This window comes from Hemicordylus capensis, chromosome 11, assembly GCF_027244095.1.
Source record: "Hemicordylus capensis ecotype Gifberg chromosome 11, rHemCap1.1.pri, whole genome shotgun sequence".
NCBI lineage: Eukaryota > Metazoa > Chordata > Lepidosauria > Squamata > Cordylidae > Hemicordylus > Hemicordylus capensis.
In genome coordinates, this window is record NC_069667.1 from 6,310,000 (window position 1) to 6,334,804 (window position 24,805).

The window sequence follows — 24,805 nt, forward strand, 5'->3', positions numbered from 1 at the left end:
TGGCCAGTGCCTCGATCCTGAATTTCCCACCAATGATGTAACCCTGGGCCTGTGCTGGACACCATCTTGCTGTCTCTTTCCATTTCTGGGGTTCAGCTGGATTGTTTGAACTGGCTGCACCACTGTTGACCTTGCAGTGCAAACGCTTGCTTTCCCTTTTGTTAAGATGTCACAAAGACTTTAGTCTGTTTTCACTGCTGACCTGGGAACTTGAATGAACTTTAACTTTATTCCTTGCGAAGCCTAAAGTACTGGATCTAGTCACTGCTTAGAGAGAGAGAGAGAGAGAGAGAGAGAGAGAGAGAACCCAGGATCATCACAGAAGAGTGCTGAGTATGGAGAGCAATTAAAATGCTTTGGCATTTTAGTTTTCTACAAACAAGGAGGGGAAGCTGCTTTCACAGTGGTATGTAATGTTGTTCAGATCTATGGTATGGCCGTGTCTGGAATAGGGATCTACACGAATCAGTGACTCAAAAGGTGCTGTGGGGAACCTTTAAGAGCGAGGACTGCAGGTCACATGGTGGCCGACCACACAAAAAGCCGCCGCGCATGTGCGGAGGCTCTGTGTGTGCCGCTGCCCCGCCATGCGAAGGCTGTAGGGAAGTGCGACGCCGCGGCTTCCTACTGCAGCGAGCTGTGGAGGAGCAGGTACAGACCTGCTCTCCTTGCTCTTAAAGGTTCCCCACCGCACCTTTCGAATCATCGCTTCGTGCACATCTCTAGCTTGGAATATCATGTACAGGTCCAGTCACCCCATCTCAGAAAGGATATTTCTTTACTTATTTATTTATCGTTTGATTTATATACTGCTTTTTGTTAAAATAATCTGAGATCTCAAATCAAAACACAATTAAAATACAGAAAGTACAACTATTAATATAAATATAAAAAGAATCCCTATTTAAAAACCTATATAAAACAATAATGCACAAAACACAGAGCAGCGGAAGTAAAAACTAATCTCATTTAAAGGCCTGGGTGAAGAGCCACGTCTGGTTTTCTTAAAACAGTGGTGGCAGCTGAGGAGCAGATGCCAGCTGGGAGAGCATTCCAAAGCCTGGGGGCCATGACTGAGACGGCCCTGTCCTACGTGCTCAACAGCCGAACCTCTCATAATCAGCTCACGGAGCAAAGCCCCCCTCCGACGATCTTGTCAAATGAGCAGAAACCCTCGCAGTCCTTCAGATATTCTAGAGAGAAACCAAAATGATAAGGGAAGTTAAGCACTTTCCCTTTGAGGAAAGGTGTTTGGAGCTTTTAAATGGGGGGGGGGAGACTAATAAGTGGGGATATAAGAGAGCCTCATAAAATTATGCATGGTGTGGGAAAGTGGATAGAGAGTGGAGTGCAATTCAGGGGGAATCGGCTCGAATCGGGCCTGTTCGATTCATCCCCAGGTTGTCTGCTGAAGGCTTGCACAGTCCTACTGTTTTGGCGTGAGTGGCCTGTGGAAAGTGATCTTCCATATGCATACGTGTGTTTTTCTCTCTGCTCCATATAGTCATGCACCCCCATCTAAAATGTGGTGGTGGTGGTGGGGAACCACCTGGTTACAGGCATTCTCTAAATGTGTTAAATAAATAAATAAAAACATCTTCTTGTTTTCCTTGTGAAATGCCATAATTAAAGTCAAAATAGGGTACAGTAATACCGTTCTTGGGACCAAGTAAATTGTCATAAAGTGCTCAGCAAGCTTTGGAGTTCTTGAGGATGTTTCTTTAGGCTGGAGAGTAAGCAACCTAGACGGGGGAGGGGGGATTGGGAGCGCCCCAATTCATGCCTGTGTCTTACCCCCCACCCCCCGTTTTTTAAACTTGGCTCTGGGCCAGCCTGCCTACTAGCCAGACCTACCTAGGTGACCGTCCAGGGCGCCAGACCTTGTGAGACGCAGGGGATGCTGCCGGCCAGCTGGTGCCCACCCACGAAAATGAATCCATTCAAGTTAGATTCACCTAGGGCGCCTGAAATCCTTGGGCCGGCCCTGATTTGGCATCGGCCTGAATAGGAGGTCTGGTTTGATGACTGCTTTGTAGTATCTATCTATCTATCTATCTATCTATCTATCTATCTATCTATCTATCTATCTATGGGGCCATAACTCAGCGGAAGAGCATCTGAGTGTCTGTATGCAGAAGGTCCCAGGTTTATTCCCTGGCAGCATCTCAAGGTAAGGCTGGGACAGACTCCTGCCTGTAACCTCGGGGAGCTGCTGCCAGTCAGTGTAGACTCTGGGCCTGTACAACATAAGGCCCAGGGGACGGATTTGGCCCACAGGGACTATTTTCCTGGCCTCTAGGGATCCTGCTGCAACACTGATTGAGCAGGGACAGGACCTAGACACTCTCCTTGCTTAAAACTATGGGTCCATTGATAGGGGAATAGATTTGACCACAAGTGGCTAATCATGTTTTTAATTTTAATGCAATAATGTACTAAACATTTACCTTGGCCCCTGCATGGCAAGTTGTGGACGATTCCGGCCCATCGGGGCGTTGATGCAGCCCTGGGCAGTACTGAGCTAGATGGACGAATGATTCATCTCTCTCTCTCTCTCTCTCTCTCTCTCTCTCTCTCTCTCTCTCTCTCTCGTTTATATACTGCCTGATATGTGAATCCCTAGGCGGTATACACAAGTTAAAATACAACAAATATAAAACAGGATAAAATAATTAAAACAGTTTTACTGCTTTATAGCTGCTCCCCTCATAGTAAAGTGTGCTGTTGAGTTGGAGTGGCCTCCTACTGACCACAGAGCCCTGTGGGTGCCTGGTAGAATACAGGTTGGGTTTACCCTTGCCTTCCTCCCACGCAGTACAAGATTTTGCCTTTCAGCACCTTCCTATATCACTGCTGCCCAATATAGGAGTTCCCCATAGTCTGGCATCTAGTCTGGGAAAACATACTAGCGGGGATTTGAACCAGCAACCTCTGTCTTGCTAGTCAAGTCATTTCCCTGCTGCGCCATTAGGTGGCTGCTTCCCTCATACACACAAGGAGATCTCATGTGGATTTAATTAAAGGTTTATTCAGCCACAACTCCATTTTCCTCCTTCCCCTCCCTTTTTCTTTCTCACGCCTCCCCCACACTCTCTACAGGATCCCCTTTGGGGCGAATGTCCAAACAGACTGCAAAGGATAACTGGATAGGATGCAACATTTACGATATAAAACAAGACCTTTAAAATCAATCAATTAAAATCCCGAGACAATGAATGTGCCTTAAGGGTCTTTAAAACAAAACAAAACACCAGCCAGAGATGGAGAAGCTCTTCTTTTGACAGGGAGTGCGTTCTAGAGCCCTGGGGCAACCACAGAGAAGCTCCAGCCCCTAGTAGCCACCAAATGTGTCAATGGCAACCATAACTGGGCCTCCCCAGATTGTCTTACTAGGCAGGAGGTGCTCTCTTAAACACCCTGGATCCAAGCCGTTAAAGGCTTTATAGATCATAACCAGCACTTTGTATTTTGCCTGGAAACACATTGGTAGCCAGTGCAGTTCTTTTAAAATTGGTTTTATATGGTCTCTTTGGGTTTCACAGACACCAGTCTGGTTGCTGCACTCTGCACCAATTGTAGGTTCCAGACTACATGCAAAGGTAGCCCCATGTAGAGTGTGTTACAGTAGTCAAACTTGGAGGTTACCAGCATATATACCACTGTTTTAAGGCCATTTACCACCTTAAGTGGCGCAGGGGGGAGATGCTTGACTAACAAGCAGAAGGTTGCCAGTTCAAATCTCTGCTAGTACTATATCGGGCAGCAGCGATATCAGAAGATGCTGAAAGGCATCTTCTCACACTGTACAGGAGGAGGCAATGGTAAACTGCTCCTGTATTCTACCAAAGACAACCATGAGGCTCTGTGGGCACCAGGAGTCGAAATCGACTTGACGGCACACTTTACCTTACCTCCAGCAATGGGCATAGCTGATGCATCAGCCAAAGCGGATATTAGTCGGTCCTAATAAAAGTCGTACCTGGCTGTGGTTTTCAGAATTTGGTCTAGCAGACTAACCCAGTGACCTACAATTTTTGTAAAGACTAAAGCTGCATTTTTAAGTAAACCTTTGGCAGAAAGAGCAGTCTTCGTGGAACAAATTTTTCCACCTGGTTTTCATTCACTGTTTAACCCCTAGCCTTGGACAAGCGTGACCTCTCCATTTTTGCAAACCCGTTTCTGACTAGCTGTAGATATTCCCAGAAAAAGCCTTGCGGAGGAGGAAGTCAGATGATTTTCCCCTGACTCCGCCGTTCCAACCCATTAAGGACCTGAAGGGGCTTTCACAGCTTCGCCCACACAGCTGGCCTTGCACTGGGCATCCCGCTCTGTATTTTGTCATGGACCTTAAACCTTTGCACAACTGAAGAACAGCCACTCAGCTTTTCTCACATAGTCTATCTCCCGAGGCCTGTTTTCTTATCCTGGAAGATAGCTTCTCTAAACATTGCTTGAAGTGTGATACGGGAAAGGGGCAAGGCCCCAGTTAAGCAGAGGTCCTCTGAACTTTCCTTTCCAGTGGCTTCAGGCTTTGGGGAAGGAAAAAAGACGAGAAACTTTCCCAGGGACTCAGCATATCTGTAACAAGATGACTTTCATCCTTGCTTTTCCAGAAGAAGGAGCCTGCACGGCTTCTGGATTATCTTCCTTAGAGCATTATGTCGGCTTCTCCAGCAGCCCTCTGCCTGACATCCATTTGTCCATCCGTTAGCCAAGATCATCATTTATATAAAAGCTTTCCTTTAACCAGGGATTCTCAAACTTGGGTCCTCAGATGCTGTTGGACTACGTTACCCACAGTCCCCAGCTACTTTGGCCACTGTGGTTGAAAATGATGACAGCTGTACTGCAGCATCTGGGGAACCAAGTTTGAGAACCCCAGCTTTAAATGTTCAGGTTCATCTCAAATTTACCCTGGCATCTCATAGGAACATAGGAAGCTGCCATATACTGAGTCAGACCATTGGTCTATCTAGCTCAGTATTGTCTTCACAGACTGGCAGCGTCTTCTCCAAGGCTGCAGGCAGGAGTCTCTCTCAGGCCTATCTTGGAGATACTGCCGGGGAGGGAACTTCTTTTTTTTATCCCTGGGAAACTTTTTGTTGTTGTTGTTGCCCCTGCTCTCCCTTTAAGTTCATTGCAGCAACTTCTTGTCTATCAGTTTCCAAAAGAACCCAAGGCAAAAAAATAAAAACAAAAATCAAATTATATTGTCAAATAAAATGGCTGGCTGAAACAAGTTTGGCAACATATGAACACAGCATCTGATTGGATCTTTGTAAATTCAATGAGAGAATATCACTGGATCATTCTTCATCGTCTACTTGAAAACTGAGTTCTATTGGATAGACATTGGCACATTTTCATTTTACGTAAATTGATTGGTTGTGGGTGAACTCAGCTAGGGATCTTTTTTGCTTTTCTGCAAGTTCTTGTCTGACAGATTTGCAAGCGATTGCTGTGCTTAACTATGTATTCAGCAAAACTCTTCTTTTTTAAGTTGCATTATCATCAGGGCTGGCTGTAGGTTTTAGACCAGCTTCAGCCAAATGTGTTTGTGGGATTTATCCAGGCAGCGGGAGCAGCCCAGAGTGCTTTGTGGCTGTTGTGATGGAGGATGTCATCTTTTTTCAAATTGCAGTGTAATATCAGAAGGACTGTCTGCTCAAGGGTTTCTGCCCACTCAACAAGGCCATCAGAGGGGGCTTTGCTCCATGTGTCGACCTTGAGGGAGGCTTGATTGTTGTGCACATGGGACAGGGCCTTCTCTGGTGCTGCCCTCAGGCTCTGGAATGCTCTCCCGGTGGGTGTCCAGTCTCTGACATCTGTGGGTGCTTTAAAATCAAAACAAAACTAAAAACTCTTATTTGTCCAGGCTTTTACCCCTTAAAGCAAAGTAAAGTGTACCGTCAAGTCAATTTCGACTCCTGGCACCCAAGAAGCCCTGTGGTTGTCTTTGGTAGAATCCAGGAGGGGTTGACCATGGCCTCCTCCTGCACAGTCTGAGATGATGCCTTTCAGCACCTTCCTAGATCGCTGCTGCCCGATAGAGGTGTTTCCCATAGTCTGGGAAACACACCAGCGGGGATTCGAACTGGCAACCTTCTGCTTGTTAGTCAAGCATTTCCCTGCTGCGCCACTTCAGGCGACTCCCTCTTACCCCTTAGGGGTTTCCTATCTCTCCTTTCTGGCCACTCTGTCTCTGTTTTTGGTTTTTTTTAATGGCTGCTACTCTGAGGTGTTTCTGTGGTCCTGATTTTAAGGTTTTGAATGTGACTTTATGGAATTTAATTGTATTAACTTTTGTAGACTGCCTCGGGATGAGTGATAGGACATGCAGCATAGAAACGGATCAGTAAAATAAATAAATAGTTTTCGTCTGTCTCAGCAGTCGTTGTTAAATAAAAGCTGGTTCCCGCCAACCCGGCTGCCACCAAGGGCTTTGGACTGCAGGGCTGCCACCAAAGTGGCACCCAGCTAGGAGTGTGTGTGTGGGGGGGGGGCTTCCCGGCTTCTTCCCCATCTATAACTGGGCTTCTTTCAGAGGCTCCTGTGTGATCAGAGCTGGCTTCAGGGGTCCCTGAGGCAGCAGCTCATTGCAGGGCTCTCTGAAAGGAGACCCCTGCGACATCCTGAGGAGGCAGTTCTGGGCCTAAGGGGCAGCAAGGGATTCGGGTGTTGAGTCAGAGGCATCGTTGTAATTGAGCAAGGGGCAGGCGGTTGACAAATGTCCCTGGTCCCATGAGGGAGCGGGACGGGGGGGGGGCCTACTGCCTGGGAAGCACCCCATTCTTGGTTCTCCCCTCCTGCCTCCCAGATTCAGTGGTGAGCTGCTGGCTCCTGTCATTATTTGCACAGGAGCGAGAGAAGAGGGATGCTGGGAATGTCCCCCCCCCGCCCACTAGTTCTTCAGCAGCGAGGACACTGTTTGTCCCAGGGCCCGCTTCAGCCTCTCTATGCCCCTGGTGTGAATGCTACTGTGGAGCTGTGCCAAAGGGTTCTTGGAGAAGGTGGGCCTGCAGGGATGCGAAAGAAGTAAAGGCAGCGGCAACCACAGGCCTCCTGAGGAGGGGGTTCCAGGCCTAAGGGGCAGCAAGGGAGAGAGAGAGAGCAGAGTCCTTGAAGGGAGCTGGCGTTCTTGCCCAAGCTGTGGGTGGCATTGCTAGAAGCCTGAGGGTCGTAGGCAGGAATGTAGCAGGATAGGAGAGCAGAGAGAGAAAGTGTGGGCAAGGCCATGCGTGCCGTGTTGGGAAGAACACGGAGAAGCTCGTGCAGGATCTGGGGAAAGGTAGAGATTTAAGGAAGGGAGTCACGTAATTGGAGCAGCAAGAAGAGAAATTCTCAATGACCTCTTCTTCTGTACTGTTTTTTGTGCTCCTCCCACCCTCACCCTTTCCAAAATTATCAAAAACATTGTTGACCCAGTGAGAGAACTTTTCTGATACGGTGCGGCTTGTAATCCATAGCAAATGTTAGTCTTTTCAGTATTTGTCAGTGAGGTTTAACTCTAGCTGATAAAGGAATCAGAATATCTTTTCCTTCCATCGGGTAAACATGTGCGGGGAGTAATAATGCTATCCCCAAATAGCATTATTTTCAAAGTGGTTTTGTTTTTTTTTTAAATGGTTTTGGCCATCTGTTAGTCATTATTCAACATGGCTTTGGCAACATTTCAGGTGAAAATGAGGTAATAGCAAGTCAAACAACCTTGCCATGCCAATGTTTTTTTTACTCACCGCCACCAAGACCCAGCTTGGGTTGTTTCCAGAAAGAAAGAAAAAATCCCTGCTGCCAAATGGGGCATTAAGCAATTAGCATACATTTCCTCTCTCCCACTCAGTACAGGGAGTCCAGCTATTAGCGAGACGTGCGTGTGGATATATGGCCCCTACAGAAAAGTTGGACGTCACCGCTGCTGCCCGCCCCGGCCACCCTGCCCGCTGATGCATTTGTGTGCGATCCAGACAGAAGATATGTGCGTGCAGGTTGGGGCTGGAGTCGTGCTCTCCTGGGACCGGGGCCGCCCAGATGTCTCAAGAGGCTAGGCACTGCTGGTCTTATCAGGCTTTCGAACATCTGGGAATTTGGTCAAGATGACTGTTCAGGAGGCCTGTTTGTTGATTTTGCTGGCTCCCGCAGGGGAATGCAGAGGGCTTGGAGCTTTCTCTGCAAGCAGCTGCAAGGCTGCCCGCCCCGGGGAGCAAATCCTCCCCAACGGAATGGAAGCCAGCTGTGCCGTGGGGATGCCTGAGAACCACAGGCATCATGAAGGCGGGAGCAGTGTCAGGAGCCACCAGGGCTAGAATCGGGACCCCAGGGCCCTATTTCCAGGTGGTGAGCTGCAGAGCTACAGGTGGAATCATCTTCTAGGGGCCAAGGGTTAAGAACATAAGAACAGCCTGGCTGGATCAGGCCCAAGCCCTCTCTAGTCCAGCATTCTGTTCCTCACATTGGCCCACCAAATGTGTCCAGGGAGCCTCCAAGCAAGAGATTAAGGCATGCTTGGTATTGCTCTCCTGCAGCTGGTATTCAGAGGCATCCTGCCCCTGACCCTGGAGGTAGCCATCAAGACAGTCGCCATTTGTGAGTTTGTCTTAAGCCTTGCTTAAAGCCATCCAAGCTGGTGGCCATCACCACATCCCGTGGCAGAGAGTTCCATAGGTCAATTATGCACTATGTAGAAAAAGAACTTCCTTTTGTCAGTCCTAAAAGTCCTAGCCATCAGTTTCATGGGATGACCCTCGATTCTAGTGTGGTGAGAGGGGGAGAAGAAATTCTCCGTGTCCACACTCTCTACGCCATGTATAATTTGATAGGCCTCTAGCATGTCTCCCCTTAGTTGCCTTTTTTCTAAACTAGGACGCCCCAAATATTGTAGCCTTACCTTGTAAGGAAGGTGCTCTAACCCACTCATCATCTTGGTTGCCCCCTTCTGCACCTTTTCCAATTCTACAATATCAGTTTCAAGATTTGATTTTTAAAAAAACTTTTAAAAAAGAAATCTTTTTAAATGTTTGTATGGTATTTTGTATTTTATTTATTTATCTTGATTTGTTTGCCGTGTTCTGTGTGTTTTTATTGGGTGTTTTTTTAATGCGTTGTGAGCTGCCCAGAGAATAATGTTTCGGGCGGCTAACAAACAAAGTTATTTATTTATTTATTTATTTATTCATTCATTCATTCTCAAAGCTTGGATCCCCAGATTAGGTTGGATTCTTATTCTCATCATTCCCAGGCATAGGGACTTTGAGTCCTCGGCTCTGAGGAGTCAGAGGTACCTGACTCAGTTCTGATAGTTGGGCATGTTCGGGTGCTTTGTCTGGGTAGTGTGTCTAACACGTCACTCTGTGTGTTGTTTTTAAAATCTCAAGACACTCTAAAGCCTCTTGCATGGGGGAACTGATAGAGTCTGATGTATCTTGGCCAAAGGGCCTGTACCATCCGCCCAGCTGCGTACACATGGTTCATCTGAGCTGAAACAAATGCTAGAAATATTTCCCATATTCCATGAGCACATGGCCCAAATCTCTGTATTTGAAATAGCCTCACGGGCCAGTTAGCAAACTGTGACTTCTGAAGCAGTTCCAGATATTCTGCAGGGCTGGCTCCTAGAACACTGGGAAGCCATCTGTTGCTTTTCAAGCACGGTTGCTTCTCGTGAGCTTCGTTCTTCCTAAAGATTCCCGGGGGCGGGGGGAGGTTACGTGCATTTAGATGGTTGGTAGAAGGGAGGGACATCCAAATGTTTGCCAACACGAGACACGATTTATGTTGTGACGATGGAGAGAAAGGAACTGCAGTGAGTTTGACTCAACCGTGTACATGGCATACGTGCTTGTTTGCAATTAGTTTTGCATAAAAATATTGCTGCTTTGTTTCATGCCAAATGCTGAAATCCAGTGGTGGGTGTTACAGGACATTGGCCCATTTCATCCAAGTACCCTTCCCAATATAACACAAGCGCCTTTTGCATGATAATGCTGGATTTATTTATTTTTACATTTATATCCGACTTTTCCTCCAAGGCCCAGAGCAGTTTACATGGTTATGTTTATTTTTACAATAATCCTGTTAGGCTGAGAAATAAGTGATGGGCCCAGAGTCACCCAGTGAGCAGAATGGGAGTTATCTTTACTGGACATTAGGGTAGATGTTCCTTCAATAAAACATCTTCTGGGTCAATCTGAAATCTCATTTCTTGGCAAGCTATCCCTGTTAATGGAATGACAGGGCCTTTTCAGTTGTGGCCCCTCAGCTTTGGAACACCCTCTCCCTTCCTCAGTGGTTTAAAAAAACACACCTTTTTAAGGAGGCTTTTTAATGCTCCATTTTGGCTATATCTGGTAGGTTCTTTAGCTTTCTATAATTTTCAGTTTTTAGCTTTTAAAATAACTTTTAATTTGAACCTAATAAAGACTGTGGTTTTTAATCTGACATTTAACTTGTTTGTTTAATTTGGTTAATTTTATTACTTTTATTGTATCTTGTATCTGTTTTGTTGTTGTGAGCTGCCCCGAGCAGTAGTGCACTGGAGGGGTGGGGTATAAATATTTTAAATAAATAATGATAAATAAATGTTGAATCGGATGAAGAGTAAAAGGTGGGTCTTTTTTTGGTAATATGCTTTGGGTCTTCATCCTTGCTGTCTAAGAGTGTGTGGAAACGAAACCCCTGAATAATCTAGATCACTGGTAGGCAGCCTTGACTCTCAACAGCTGGGTCAACAACAGCTGGAGACAGCAGTATAGGGAGGCTGGCGGGAGGCCTGTGTGCAGCAGGGATGTGCACAGAACCGCCACGGCACGGTCCAGCACTGAGGGGAGTCTACCTTTAAGGGCGGGGGGGGTAGCACTTACCCTCCTGCCGCTCTTCCCCCTCTGGCGCTGCATTTAAGAACAAAGTTTCGGGGGCGGCAGCGTTCCTCCCTGCCTGCCCTGCCCCCGTCGTTACCCGGAAGTCTTGGAAATACCAGTATGCATGCGTGCGGCGTGGCACGCGCGTGCATGGCAGCAACAGGCACGTACGCGCCGCGCCGCACACATACGTACTCGTATTTCCAAGACTTCCGGGTAACGACGGGGGCAGGGGAGGCAGGGAGGAACGCTGCCGCCCCCGAAACTTTGTTCTTAAATGCAGCGCCGGAGGGGGAAGAGCGGCGGGAGGGGTAAGTACTACCCCCCCGCCCTTAAAGGTAGACCCCCCCCCAGTGCCGGACCGCCGGACCGGTCTGGTTCCAAACCGGTTTGGAGGCCTCCAACACGGCCTCCAAACCGGTTCGTGCACATCCCTAGTGTGCAGCTGCTGCTGCAGCCCTCGGGCCCCACCCCACGCGTCTGATGTCAGATGCAGGGGCACAGCTAGCCATGCCCCCGTGTCTGATGTCAGACACGGGAGACATGGTCTCCCTTCCAAACAGGGCTGCACGACCCCTTTTGGAGGGGAGATTGGCCTGCGCTGTGTTGGGTAGCATGGGCTGGAGCGACTCTCCCTGCAGCTGTTCTGGCCGTGCTGCCAATGCAGCGCGGGCCTATCTCTCTCCTCAATGGGGCAGCGCGGCCCCGTTTGGGAGGGAGATTGATCGGCCCCACTGCATTGGCCGTGAGACCAGGAGTGGCTCTCCCTGCCTTTGAAGCAGGGAGAGTCACTCTGGCTGTGCTGCCAATGCAGTGCAGGCTGATTTCGGCTCCAAATGGGGCTGCGCGGCCCCGTTTGGGACCGAAATGATGCCCCCCTGTGTCTGACGTCAGATGCGGGGGGCGTGTCTGCGGGGCGTCCGAGGCCCCTGATTGGTGATGGCCCGGGTTCTTTGAACCCATTCGCCCAGTGGTGGCTCTGCCCCTGACTGGAGAGTCGAGCTTACCCCTGCTGTAGATGCAGAATGCAGAAGTATATCTGAATACTGGCATCGGCCTCCCTCTTTGTGTCCTTGTTTAAAAGAGAGTCACAAAAGCAGCAGAGGCCTGGACCCACTAAGAGAGATGCCTGCAAGGGCTAGGAAACTGGCCAAGAGTCAAGCGGAGTGCCAAAAGAACTCCGAGCCAGCCACCATGGCTGTGCCAAGAAGGCAGAGCACATCAGGTTGTGAGGAAGTTCACCAGCCATAAAGCCTGCAGCCACCTGAAGTTCAGAGTAAAATGGTGAATCCAACCTGCTTGCTGTGATGCCAGACGGCTAGCGGCAAGGAGAATGCTTACGGAGCTTCCTAGAAAATAACGCTGAGTTTGCAGGCTGCAAAAATTGCTCCTGAAACAGGGAAAAAGCCAACAACCCAGCAATTGGAATGTATCCTGATATAACAATGGCTTTCACAACCCTAATAAGGCCTGGAGAGGTCTCTAAAGATGCTTTCCAGAGTGTGTTTCTCAAAGTACATGTTAAGCAAAGCTAACGTTATTCATTTATTTATTATTTTATTTAACATATTTCTATAGCACCCAAAACTTGCCTCCCTGGGCAGTTTACAATTAAAACCATTAAAATCAATTTAAAAAGTAAAACAATTAAAATCATTTAAACATTACAATCATTAGCATTAAAATAATTTAAAACCCAACATTAAAAGTATTAAAACTATAATTCTAATTAAAAGCCTGGGTGAATAAATATGTCTTCAGTGCCTTTTTAAAAGTTGGCAGTGGGATAAGTGTGGGAACAATTAGTGATACTTCTACTAGATCTTAAATTCTCGGGTTGTGGGGTGGAGAGCATGATGTGGGAAAATGGCAAATAAGATGGTATTGCATAATGGTGTACAGTATTGTTGACTGAGTGAAGGTCCGTGCATTCTTTGTGGGTTTTAAAAATTAAAATAATAGATCTAGGAGGAGAAGTCAACACAGGGAGGCTATCTGTGTCAAAGAACATTGTCTGGGCCGTATTTGAAGATTAAACTTGGTAACTGGATGAAGATTGTTTCTTTGGTGTGGGTTGAATGTTGCTATTTCTGTTTCGGAGCTGAAGCTTGTCTTAGCTTGTGGCAAGTAAATTACTACTACTACTACTACTACTACTACGGATATTTATATACCGCCCTTCAACCAAAGTTCTCAAAGCAGTTTACATAGAAAAATAAATAATACATAAATAAGATGGTCCCCTGTCCCCAAAGGGCTCACAATCTAAAAAGAAACATAAGGCAGATACCAGCGATGGCCACTGGAGGGATGCTGTGCTGGGGTTGGATAGTGCCATTTTCTCTCCCCCTACTAAATAAAGAGAACCACCATTTTGAAAAGATGCCTCTTTGCTCAATTAGTAGGGGCTAACTGATTCTGTTTGGTAGACCTAATATGGAAATAGACATTTTGTTCAAAAGCAGGGTCCAGATCATTGACCCTCTACAATTTATATGCATGATGCTAGGGATGGACACGAAATGAGCATGGGCATATCTAGGGTGGGGCAGGCAGGGCACATGCCCTGGGTGCCACTTGACGGGGGGGCGCCATTTTTAAAAATCATTTTTTTAAAAAAATGGCCACCAAAAACAAAATGGCCATAGCACATGTTCAAGCGGCCTCTGTGAGGCCCTAGGCCATGCCAGGCCTTGCAGAGGCCATTTGAGCATGTTTGGCAGCCATTTTGTTTTCAGCAGCCATTTTTTAAAATATATATATTTAAAAAAACACATGTTCAAATGGTCCTTGCGAGGCCCTAGAGGCCAGCAGGGGGGAGGGGGAACCTTTGCAGACCCCCCCCCCGGCCTTTAGAAAGCCCCCCGAAGGGGCTATAGTTAATTCTTTTTAATTTAATATGTCACTGTACACATATTCAGATTGGCACTATGTACAGAGAATCAGGCTTGTGAATACTGAGCTGAAGCTTATGAGCTAGGATTGTATTCATTTGCTCTTACTTTGCTTCTTGTGATAAGTACGTTAAATGTGATGTCTTAATAATATGGCTATTAATAGTGAGTTTGTCTTTGAAACAGTATGAAATCCTTAGTATTAAGCCCCACTGAGAGTTTCTTGCTTTCTTTCTCTCATTTTAACTGTCTTTCTGAAATACTAGAATATATTCCAAGCAGTGACACAGTTTACTCTGCAAATCCTTTCATTATTTTCAGAGTATCTGGGAAAAGTCAAATTCTCCATTTATTTTTAAAACTTATGTAATAGTGTTGCTACAATGCATAGTAGAGAATTAGACAGTCAGTTCTGTTTAGTGTTCCAAGTACACCTCCACATAGTATTGGGGTATTTCATGAGCCCCAGCATCCTGGAATTTGTAGTTTTCCAGCATTTTTTGGTCTGGCTACATCCATTACTAAATAGTTTTTGAAATATGAAAAGATTAACGAGCTTGACTTGTATTTTTCAGCTGATATTATGGTAAATTTATCTGAAAGATGGGTGTCAGATGTTTGGACAGGGGGTGTAATTTCAGTGCTTGCCCTAGGCGCTATTTTCCCTAGATACGCCTCTGGAAACGAGATTTGGACGCCGAATTGCATCCCATCCCCTGCCCCTTTAACATGGAGGAGAGCAGGTCCATACCTGGTTCTCCACCTCCACCACCACTTTCTTAATCACAGCGCTCCCCCTCCCCGCTTTCCTGGCGTGCCGGTGGCACTCTCCCCCAGCTGCCCCCACGCGACGCTTGCACACACATGGCCTCCTACTCAGTTCATGGTTTGCCTTGCTGATTTCAGTGGGCCTTAGTCAGTATATGGCACAAGACTTCATTGCAGCCCATTTCCTATCAAAAGGATGGTGCTGCTTTAGGCAGTGTTGATTTCAGTGGAACTGCAATTTCAACAAGATTGTCCGCATGTTCCTGTAGTTTTATGGATCACAGCTGTGAAAACAAGATTGCACTAAACAGCACTGACCTTGCTTGGCGTTCTTCATTGTCTAAAACAATCAGTTGTCTCTCCCGAAAGCCTTCAGTACGCTTCATTATGTTTTCCGTATCTAATATGGAAGGTGGATTCTCCAGCTGGTGCTTTTTAATCTCTGGTGATCAATCTTTTTAAAAAAAATCTCTCCCCCTGCCCCAACCTGGCGGATCTGTTAGAACAACTGACTCATGTGTGTGACAAATCAGATAACCGTTTTGAAAAGAGAAAAAGACCACTTTTTTGGTACAGCTGTCTTCAGTGGCATTTGAAAAGGATGCTTGAACCATACCAAATATGTGGTATTAGTGGCATATTAGTAGCAGAGGTTTTAATATATTTAATTGGAGGATGCAAATGTACTGCTAAAACTAACTTAGAAAAAACACCCACTATCTTAATGGTCTGGTTTTCATCCACTTAATATATTATAGGGCACAAACCTTACATTGAATTTGGCTATTTCTTTAAAAGCCTAATTTTGTCCTTCTATAAATTCCATGTAATTGGTCTTCAAAGAGAGATTACTAATGGAATGGCTCAAGATGAGATGACCGAATGTGTGCCGATTGCCGGAGAAGACATCATTGTGTGTCTCAGATTATCTGGTCAGCTGTGCTTGAAAGCTGATGTTTGTTTTTAAATAGTTATCTCCTTATGTGTTGCGGTTGGTCACATCTGCAGTTGAAACAATAACTGTCTGGAACTTCTAATTATTTTTGATGCGTTCATCATCATGGTATCCAACTTGCTTCACTTAAGGTGGACATAGATAACTGCACAACTAGCAACCTTGCTTATTCAAATTAATTCCGCAGGAAAGGAGAAGATTGCAATCCTTCTATCATTAGTAGGCACTCAGCTGCCCAGTCACCTCCTCCACGTGACTCCTCATGAAATCTGCAAGTCCAAGGTTCTAGGCGGGGAGAGGAGAGCTGGTCTCGTGGTAGCTAGCATGAAGTGTCCCCTTTGCTAAGCAGGGTCCACCCAGGGTTGCATATGAATGGGAGATTCCATGTGAGCCCTGTAAGATATACCCCTTAGGGGATGGGGCCGTTCTGGGACGATCTCCTGCATTGCCGTATTCAGAAAGTCCCCTCCCTGGCAGCATCTCCAAGACAGGGCTGAGAGAAACTCCTACCTGCAACCTTGGAGAAGCCGCTGCCAGTCTGTGTAGACCAGGGATTCTCAGCTTTGGGTCCCCAGATATTATTGGACTTCAGCTCCCATAATCCCCAGCCCCAGTGGCTTTGGGTTGGGAATTATCTCTCTCAGCCCTACCTTGGAGATGCTGCCAGGGAGGGAACTTGGAACCTTCTGCTCTTCCCAGAGTGGCTCCATCCCCTCAGGGGGATGTCTTACAGTGCTCACATCATGTAGTCTCCCATTCATATACAACCAGGATGGGCCCTGCTTAGCAAAGGGGACAAGTCATGCTTGCTACCACAAGACCAGCTACAGAAAACCCTGGTTGTGATTCTGCTTCCCCTTCCTGCTTAGCGAATGGAGACAGAAGGTGAGAACAGGGGCTACAGCCATTTGTTCAAGTGGGACAATTGCAGGCAGGAGATCCCCAGGTAAAACCTTTCACGCAGTTATGGTGCCTTGAGCAAAGCCAGGTCTACCAGACCAAACCTTCCTTGCAGAGCTGTTTGGGAGGACAAGCCCAAGGAGTATTGCCCAGCACTCCCCAAGCGGCTGTTGATTCTCTAAAGAGCAATAAACGGAGGATTGAGAGGGCTGCTTCAGGACTGGAGTGGGGCTGCCTTGCCCCATGAGGATAACGCAGAGAATAGCAACCAGAGGCCATCCTCCTTCTGGGCTGTTTGCCAACCGATCTTCCACTAGGACTATTTCTGCTTGACAGCAGTGTAAACACTGCACTCAATTTGCAAGAAATATAAGTGGAGTAGGCAAGAGAGGGACACTTCTGCTCTCGCTGAGCACTTGCTGGACAGGAGTAACATCTACCAGTCATGGTGACAGATTGCCCAACAACTGCTAACAGGAATTTCCCACATTTCCATCATGCTTGATTTATTGGGGGCGGGGGGGCAGTGGGTGGAGCCATAAAGAAAATATTAACAAGCCCCACTACTGATTTTAGCCATATTTCCTGAGGAGGAGAGCTGGTCTTGTGGCGGGAAGCACGAATGGTCCCCTTTGCCAAGCAAGGTCTGCCCTGGTCTGCATTTGGATGGGAGACTACATGTAAGCACTGTAAGATCTTCCCTTCAGGGATGGAGCCATAGCTCAGTGAAAATGTTGACTCAATGCATGTCAGCTGTCAAAAAAAAAGGCCGATTCAATGCCAGTGATCATTAGGAAGGGGATTGAAAATAAAAAATGCTAATTTTATAATGCCCTTATACAAATCTATGGTGCGGTCGCATCTGGAGTAATGTGTACAGCTTGGGTTACTGTATCTTAAGAAGGATATTGAAGAACTGGAAGAGCTGCAGAAGAGCTGCACCTTCCTAATGAAGCTAGGCTACAGCATCTGGGGCTCTCTACCTTGGAAAAGAGGCAACTAAGGGGAGACATGGTTGAAGTGTATAAAACTATGCATGGTGTGGAGGGTGGGCAGAGAGAAATTTTTCTCCCCCTCTCACAACACTAGAACCAGGGGTCATCCCATGAAATTGAAGATCGGGATATTTAGCACTGACAAGCGGAAGTACTTTTTCACACAGCACATAATTAATTTATGCCAGGAATCAACACCGACTCAATGGCACACATTACATTTACAGGTTATTGAGTGGTTTGTATCTGAAAGCAGAAAATTTGTGTAAAACCTCTCTAGTCTATCTGGATATCTCAACAGAAGAGGGGTGATATACCCAGAAGCGTATCTAGGGAAAATAGAGCCTAGGGCAAGCACTGAAATTGCGCCCCCTGTCCAAATATCTGACACCCATCTTTCAGATAACTTTACCATTATATCAGCTCAAAAATACAAGTCAAGCTCCTTAATCTTTTCATATTTCAAAAACTATTTATCAGTGGACGTAGCCAGACCAAAAAATGTTGGAAAACGACAAATTTCAGTATGCTGGGGCTCATGAAATACCCCAATACTATGTGGAGGTGTACTTGGAAAACTAAACAGAAGTGCCTGTCTAATTCTCTACTATGCATTGTAGCATCACCATTACATAAGTTTTAAAAATAAATGGAGAATTTGACTTTTCCCAGATACTCTGAAAATAATGAAAGGATATGCAGAATCAACTGTGTCACTGCTTGGAATATATTCTAGTATTTCTTGCTCTCTTTCTCTCATTTTAACTGTCTTTCTGAAACTCCCAGTGGGCCTTTATACTAAGGATTTCACACTGATTCCAAGACAAACTCACTATTCTCCCTCCCACTGCTGGCCTCTTAATTCATCGCCACAGCCCGTCCCGGGCTGATTTTCGGGCCTATTCGGGACTGCAAAGATTGGCGTGGTGGCCATTTTGGAGGCTGCAACACATGCTCAAATGGCCTCTGTGAGGCCTGGCAAGGCCTAGGACCTCGCAGGGACCATTTGAGCATGTGTGGTGGCTAATATATATATATATATATATATATATATATATATATATATATCTCCACTGAAAACAAAATGGCCACCGCGCATGCTCAAATGGCCTCTGTGAGGTCTGGCATGGCCTAGGGCCTCATAGAGGCCATTTGAGCATGTGTGGTGGCCATTTTGTTTTTGGTGGCCATTTTTAAAATATATATTTTCATTTTCATTGGCGCCCCCCCTTCAAGTGGCGCCCGGGGCACGTGCCCTGCCTGCCCCACCCTAGATACGCCCCTGGATATCCCCTGTATGGGAGGCCTTGTAAAAGGGACAATAGAACAGAACATGTTAGGAATATACGAGTCAGGCCATTGGTCCATCTAGCTCAGTATTGTCTACCCAGACTGGCAGCGGCTTCTCCAAGGTTGCAGGCAGGAATCTCTCTCAGCCCTCTCCTGGAGAGGCTGCCAAGGAAGGAACTTGGGAGCTTTTGCATGCAGATGCTCTTCCCAGAGTGGCTTCATCCCCTGAGGGGAATATCTTGCAGTGCTCACACTTCAAGTCTCCCAGTCATAGGCAACCAGGGCAGACCCTGCTTAGCTACGAGGACAAGTCATGCTTGCTACCACAAGACCAGCTCTCCTCTCTGCCTCCTCTGACCCTCATGGTCAGGTTCACTCACTAGTGGCACTTTGGAGTACCTACTCTGCAGGAGTACAGAAGACAGCATGTTCTGTATGGCCCTAAAAAATACTCCTTCCACAGTCTAGAGAAAGTAAGTGTTGTTAAATAGTTTCCTGGTTCCCAAACAGTATTTACTACCCAACCTCGCACATTCTGAGACATCCCATTAACTTTATTTTGATGCTCTAGATGATCCACTGATGAAGGAATACCTGTTTGGCTTGTTCATATCCTAGGAAGATATGGAGTTCTGTTGAAAGACCATATGAGAGTAGTTTCTTGGTGATTTTCGATTTCCACCTGGACAAATGATCATCCAGAAGAACTAACGGAATTAGTCCAGATGGGAAAAACTCCACCTTAAGCCAATAGTTAATTATGTGCTTCCAAACCCTCACCTCAATTTTGGGAATCCAGGCCTCCAGGGCGCTTTCCAGACCAGCCGCCGAAAAGTGGCAGAATGCTCCATTCAGGCAAATCACTTTCATAACGTAAAACCTGAAGGGGGAGCAGTTTCGCGAAAACTAACCTGAAAAAACAACACCTTTTTTATGCTGGATAAATGACATCATAGCACTAAGTTGCAGCGATTAAATTCAAAACAAAGCATCCGACATATGAACAGCACCCTGGCACTTTCGTGGGGTACAAGGAAAATAGAAATGACTGCAAATTAACAGCTTTACCACTCACGTGGCCCAATAGTTTTTCCTTAAATTGCCCATCTAAGAAGGTGCAAATTTTCCTCCCCAAAAGGTACTTTCTTTCTGCCCAAATTGGTAAACCTAGGCCAGAGGGGTCTCTCCAGCTGGCTTCTCCCTCAAGGTGTTCAGCAAAAGACTGAAGTGTGTGTCAACAGTCAGCACGCTGCCTCAGTGCAAATGATCGGGAATCCTGACCACATGTCTAGAACCTGTTCATGGACAGGTGTTCTGCGGGTGGACTGCCATCCACACCTTCCGCTGGATGTGTGGAGGCTGAGGCCCCAGCAGATGCAACCCTGCCTCAACACACCTCATCGTTCAGTGAACCTGCTTTTGAAAGCAAGAACAGAACCATGGCGCTCGACTAATCCAGAGTGCCTCTCTGGATTTACGTTGTCCAGAGGGACATGTTCTTCTGTTGCCTTCACGTTAAAAATACTCTGCTCTGTAAATACTGTACTCTGTGCCCAGTGCCCTTTTGCCATTGCTTCTAAGAAATAATTCACTCTGGGATTTTCACTTCTCTCGGGCTTCCTCTGCCAAGTTTTCAAATATTCTTTTTTAGATTTATTTTATTTGCAAAAAGGTTGGCTTGGGAACTGATGGAAAGTAAACACTCGATGTGTGTAAGAGAAGGCTTCAGAATCCCAGGAGGCTTTTAACTGCTTCCCACCCAGCCGCCTTTGGCCAGATTTGTGGAAGCGGGGAGGGAACCACAGAAGAGGCTGCTTTTCGTTTGGACTTGATTAGTTAATGAGGACTGTGGTTGCTGTGGGTTTCCTGGATTTAAGCTGATCAGGTTTATGAAAGGCATTGCAAAGTTTGCATGGCAGAGGGGACTGACAGGATTATTGCCTCTCTTCACCCTAAACTGAGCCACATGGCCACACAAAAGTGCTCGTTTTTTTCTGGTTGGTGCACTTAAGTCGTTGGAAATTGGGTGGGTTTTAATTTGTAAGCTTTTCCTCGGGAAAGCAGTAAAAGAGCCGAGACTTGATTCTGCCTGTAGAATCAAGAACATTAGCAAGGTTCTGCTGGATCAGACCAAAGGCCCATCTAGTCCAGCATCCTAGACCAATCAGATGCCTCCAGGAAGTCCGGAAAGAGGGTGTGAAGGCGACAGCCCCTTCTCAGTTGTCACTTCCCACCACAACCTATATTCAGTGGCATATTGTTTTGGCTCTGCACCTGGAGATTCCATGTGGCTATCATGACTATTCGCCAACCCAATAGAATTTTAAGGGAGCGGTGTCTAAGTGAGGCTGCCTTGGTAGTTGGTAGCTGTGTGTATTTCCTTGTGTGGCCACTGCCACCACAAACTGCAACAAACTCCCTTTGTTTGTGCTCAGAGAGGACCTCCTGTAGAGAGCATCCTCTCCACATGACTCACTCCCTGGTAAAATATGGCGTCATGGTCGGAATATGCACCCGAGCCCACCTCTTCTGGTTTCTGTACATTAGGGTATCGGCAAATATTTATGGACAATGAGACGTTGTACTAACAGTGCTGTCGTGGGAGAAATCGGTTGTAATGAGGGATAAAACGCGCTCTGCCGGCCATGCCAGTTTTCTGTTAAATATTTATAAAAGGACTAGCCTGTTTATTCTGAACTTCGGCAGATGCTGCGCTCTTAGGATGAAGAACACCTGGGATTCTTCCACTGGGAGATCATGAGAATGTTTGCGTCAAAATTCCAGGCTTTTAAGAAATCATCTTGAGGCTTTATCACTCTTCTTCTGAGCCGACTTCCTTGAAGCGCACGTGTTGAAGCATCTTAGCTGTGCTTGGGTGGCTCTGGTAAATTTCAGGAGAGGGCAGTTTCTAATAGAGGATGTTCTCCAAGTTCACTTGGCAAAGAGCAGAAGTCTGGCTTTGTTTCAATGGGTAGTTCCATGAGCACCCGGACGTTTTTCACATGGGCCTTTTAAAGCCCTTTAACCCGCATCTCCTCCAGATGCAGGAGGGGGTGCATTCACATATCGGCCAGATTTACCCCAAAGTCCCTGCGAATTATCGGGGAGCAGTTCACGCACAATTCGGGCTTTTCACTGCGCACGTTAGAGTGTAGCTCGATTTATATCCGGGGTAAAATAATCCACTATTTGTGTCGGGTTTTGGGGACAACTTCAAGTTTGCTGAAAGGCATCATCTCATACTGCCTGAGTGGAGGCAATGGTCAACCCCTCCTGTATTCTGCCAAAGACAACTGCAGGGCTCTGTGGGCACCAGGAGTCGACACTGACTCGAGGGCACACTTTACCTTTAGACCAGAAACATTGGGGGGCAAAGTTGAGCAGCCCTGATTATATAACAGCCTCGACGAATTCTTGCCCTGTTGGCTCTTGAGTGAAACTAACTTGGCCGAGCTGCCTTTTAAGAGATCCTGGCATCCGTGTGTCAGCCGCCTCTCTGGAAGTCGGTCTCGGACAGCTGGGGGCAGTGTCCAAATGATGCCACCCCTGGCCAGTGGCCCAGGGGTGGCCCAGGTTCTGACAGTGCCTGAGAGGAGGGAGACCGCAAATGCTGCACTGCCCCACGCCCCTGTTGGGGACCAGCCTGTCCCCCTGTCCAAAGGGAACCTTGCAAGCTTTGGAAAGAGAGGAAGGAAGAGGGCCAGCAGCCTCCTTTTATCTCCTTGTGCTTCTTGCAAGCTTTGCAAGGAGTGTGAGGGACTTGTGTGGGTCACATTGGGCCCAGCGTGCTGCTCCAGTGATGGGGAGGCGGAGGATTGCTCTTCTTGTCTGAGTGAGCATGGTTTGTCCTCTTTGCCCAGCAGGGTCTGCCTTGGTTTGCATTTGGGTGAGAGACTACAGGTGAGTGTTGTAGGATGATCCCCTTAAGGGAAGGGGCCATAGCTCAGGGGAAGAACATCTGCTTGGCATGCAGAAGGAAACCCTGGATCGATTCCTGGCAGCATCCCCAGGTTGGGCTGGGAAAGACTCTTGCCTGCGACCTTGGAGAGCCGCTGCCAGTCAGTGTAGACAAGACTGAGCTAGATGGACCAAGGGGCCAGCTCACTAGAGGACAGCTTCCTGTGTCCATACATCTTGCTTCCGTTTTGTGGAGGAGCCATAGCTCAAGGGTAGAGCATCTGTGTGCTTGCATGCAAAAGGTCTCAGGTCCAATCCCTGGCAGCATCTCGAGGAAAGACTGTTGCTTGACACCTTGGAGGGCTGCTGCCAACCAGTGTAGACAATACTGAGCTAGATGGGCCAAGGGTCTGACTCGGTATAAGGCAGCTTCCCATGTTCTGTGTCCCTATGTTCATCTTGCTACCCAGCTGGCGACCTAATAATCTGCTGCCTGTGGCAACAGCCTCACGTAGCAACATAGGAAGCTGCCATATCAGACCCTTGGTCCATCTAGTTCAGTATTGTCTTCACAGACTGGCAGCGGCTTCTCCAAGGTTGCAGGCAGGAGTCTCTCTCTCAGCCCTGCCTTGGAGATGCTGCCAGGGAGGGAACTTGGAACTTCCTGCATTCAGATGCTCTCCTCAGAGTGGCCCCATCCCCTAAGGGGAATATCTTACAGTGCTCACTCATGTGGTCTCCCATCCATATGCAAACCAGGGCAGACCCTGCTTAGCAAAGGGGACAATTCATGCTTGCTACCACAAGACCCGCTCTCCTCACCTTGCCTCATGAAAGGGGCGCCCCCTGTGCCTCACTCGAATGCCATCACTTGCTGTACAGGATTGATTCACAAAAACATGAATTCCACGTAGCCACAAGGGTTTCTAGAAGGTTGAGTTGACTGGTGTGCTTAGAAATGAGTGAGATCTCAGTGCAGAGAAGCGCTGTGTCTGCTTCAGGTTAGAAGTGCAGTGGCCCTTGAGTGCTTCCAAGTACCACTGTGCAGACAAAACTCCCATCACGGAATGCCCTCCCTGCATTTTTTTCCAACCTAGTCACTCAAGCATCAAGGACTTGGATGCCTTCCACCGCAGAACTCAACCTGGCAGGATTTCTTCCTAAGATCTGGGCTTGCATGGAATTTGAACTTGTTTACCAGCTGTTCTCTGCTGTTGTGTCTGTTGAAGGCAAAGGGGTTCCATTTCAGAAAGGAAATGTGGCAGTAGCTGATACAGCATTGCCAGAAGGTCAGGCGATTCACAGTGAAAATGTTTCCCATGTTTGCACAAATAACCAGATATTCTGTACAATGCATAAAGGTCACGATTTATGGGTGCTGCGTGCAAGGTGTCTGGAATTCTGGGCCAAGCATCCCAAATCTTGAGACCATGCTCTGCAAGTGGAATAAGTAATACCACCCGTGAATGTATCTGAATTTGTGTGTTGCAGAGTCGGCCCGTCCACTAGGCAGACCTAGGCAGTCGTCTAGGCCAGGGCACCAATTCTGTGTGTGTGTGTGTGCATAAATAGTACCAGAATATAGCACTGTGAGTTATTCGTTCTTTCCCTCTTGCATTGCACCCCTGAAGTAGTGCCCAGTGGTGTAAGACTGTAAGGCATAATAACTGCACCCTGCTCCCCCAAAGGACCTGCTGCACCCCAAAATGCCACCTTCTTTGCTTATTGCCCCACAGCCCCCAATAAGCAGCTCGTCTCATAAGCTGCACTCCCCCTCTGGCATGTGAATTGGCTGCCTAAGCATTCGTTTCCGCAGAGAAAGGGTCTCAGATTGGGTTGCCAGATTGACAGCGGCGCTAGTCTGGTGGCCATGGGCCGCCTCCAGCCTCAGAGGCAAGATGCCTCTAGAAACCAGTTGCAGGGGAGTAACAGCAAGAGAGAGGGCATGCAACCTATGGCGGAGATGGTGTGTGCAGAGGCCCGAAACGGCCGGGCCCATGGGAGGTGCTCTTGCTGCTTTACAAGGTAAAAAGAAGATTTAACTCCCCCCCCCACCCCACACACATACCCAAGCTCTTTACTTGCAAAGAGGAATCCTTGCCAGATTCCCCTTTACAAGTACAGGTGAAACTTGGAAAATTAGAATATTGTGCAAAAGTCCATTAATTTCAGTAATGCAAATTAAAAGGTGAAACTGATATATGAGACAGACACATTACATGCAAAGTGAGATAAGTCAAGCCTTAATTTGTT

General features: G+C 47.2%; 1 protein-coding gene and 1 long non-coding RNA gene across 4 annotated transcripts in view; one reads left to right on the plus strand and one right to left on the minus strand.

Annotated features, from left to right (window-relative positions):
* COL4A6 (collagen type IV alpha 6 chain) overlaps nt 1-24,805 on the plus strand; it is a 213,516-nt gene that overhangs the window by 73,031 nt on the left and 115,680 nt on the right. The window lies entirely within an intron of this gene.
* Nucleotides 762-6,942, minus strand: LOC128335278 (uncharacterized). The gene is made up of 2 exons (XR_008311557.1): nt 2,448-6,942; nt 762-1,193 (listed from the first exon to the last, which is right to left on the minus strand). It is a non-coding gene; the product is annotated as an uncharacterized LOC128335278 (long non-coding RNA).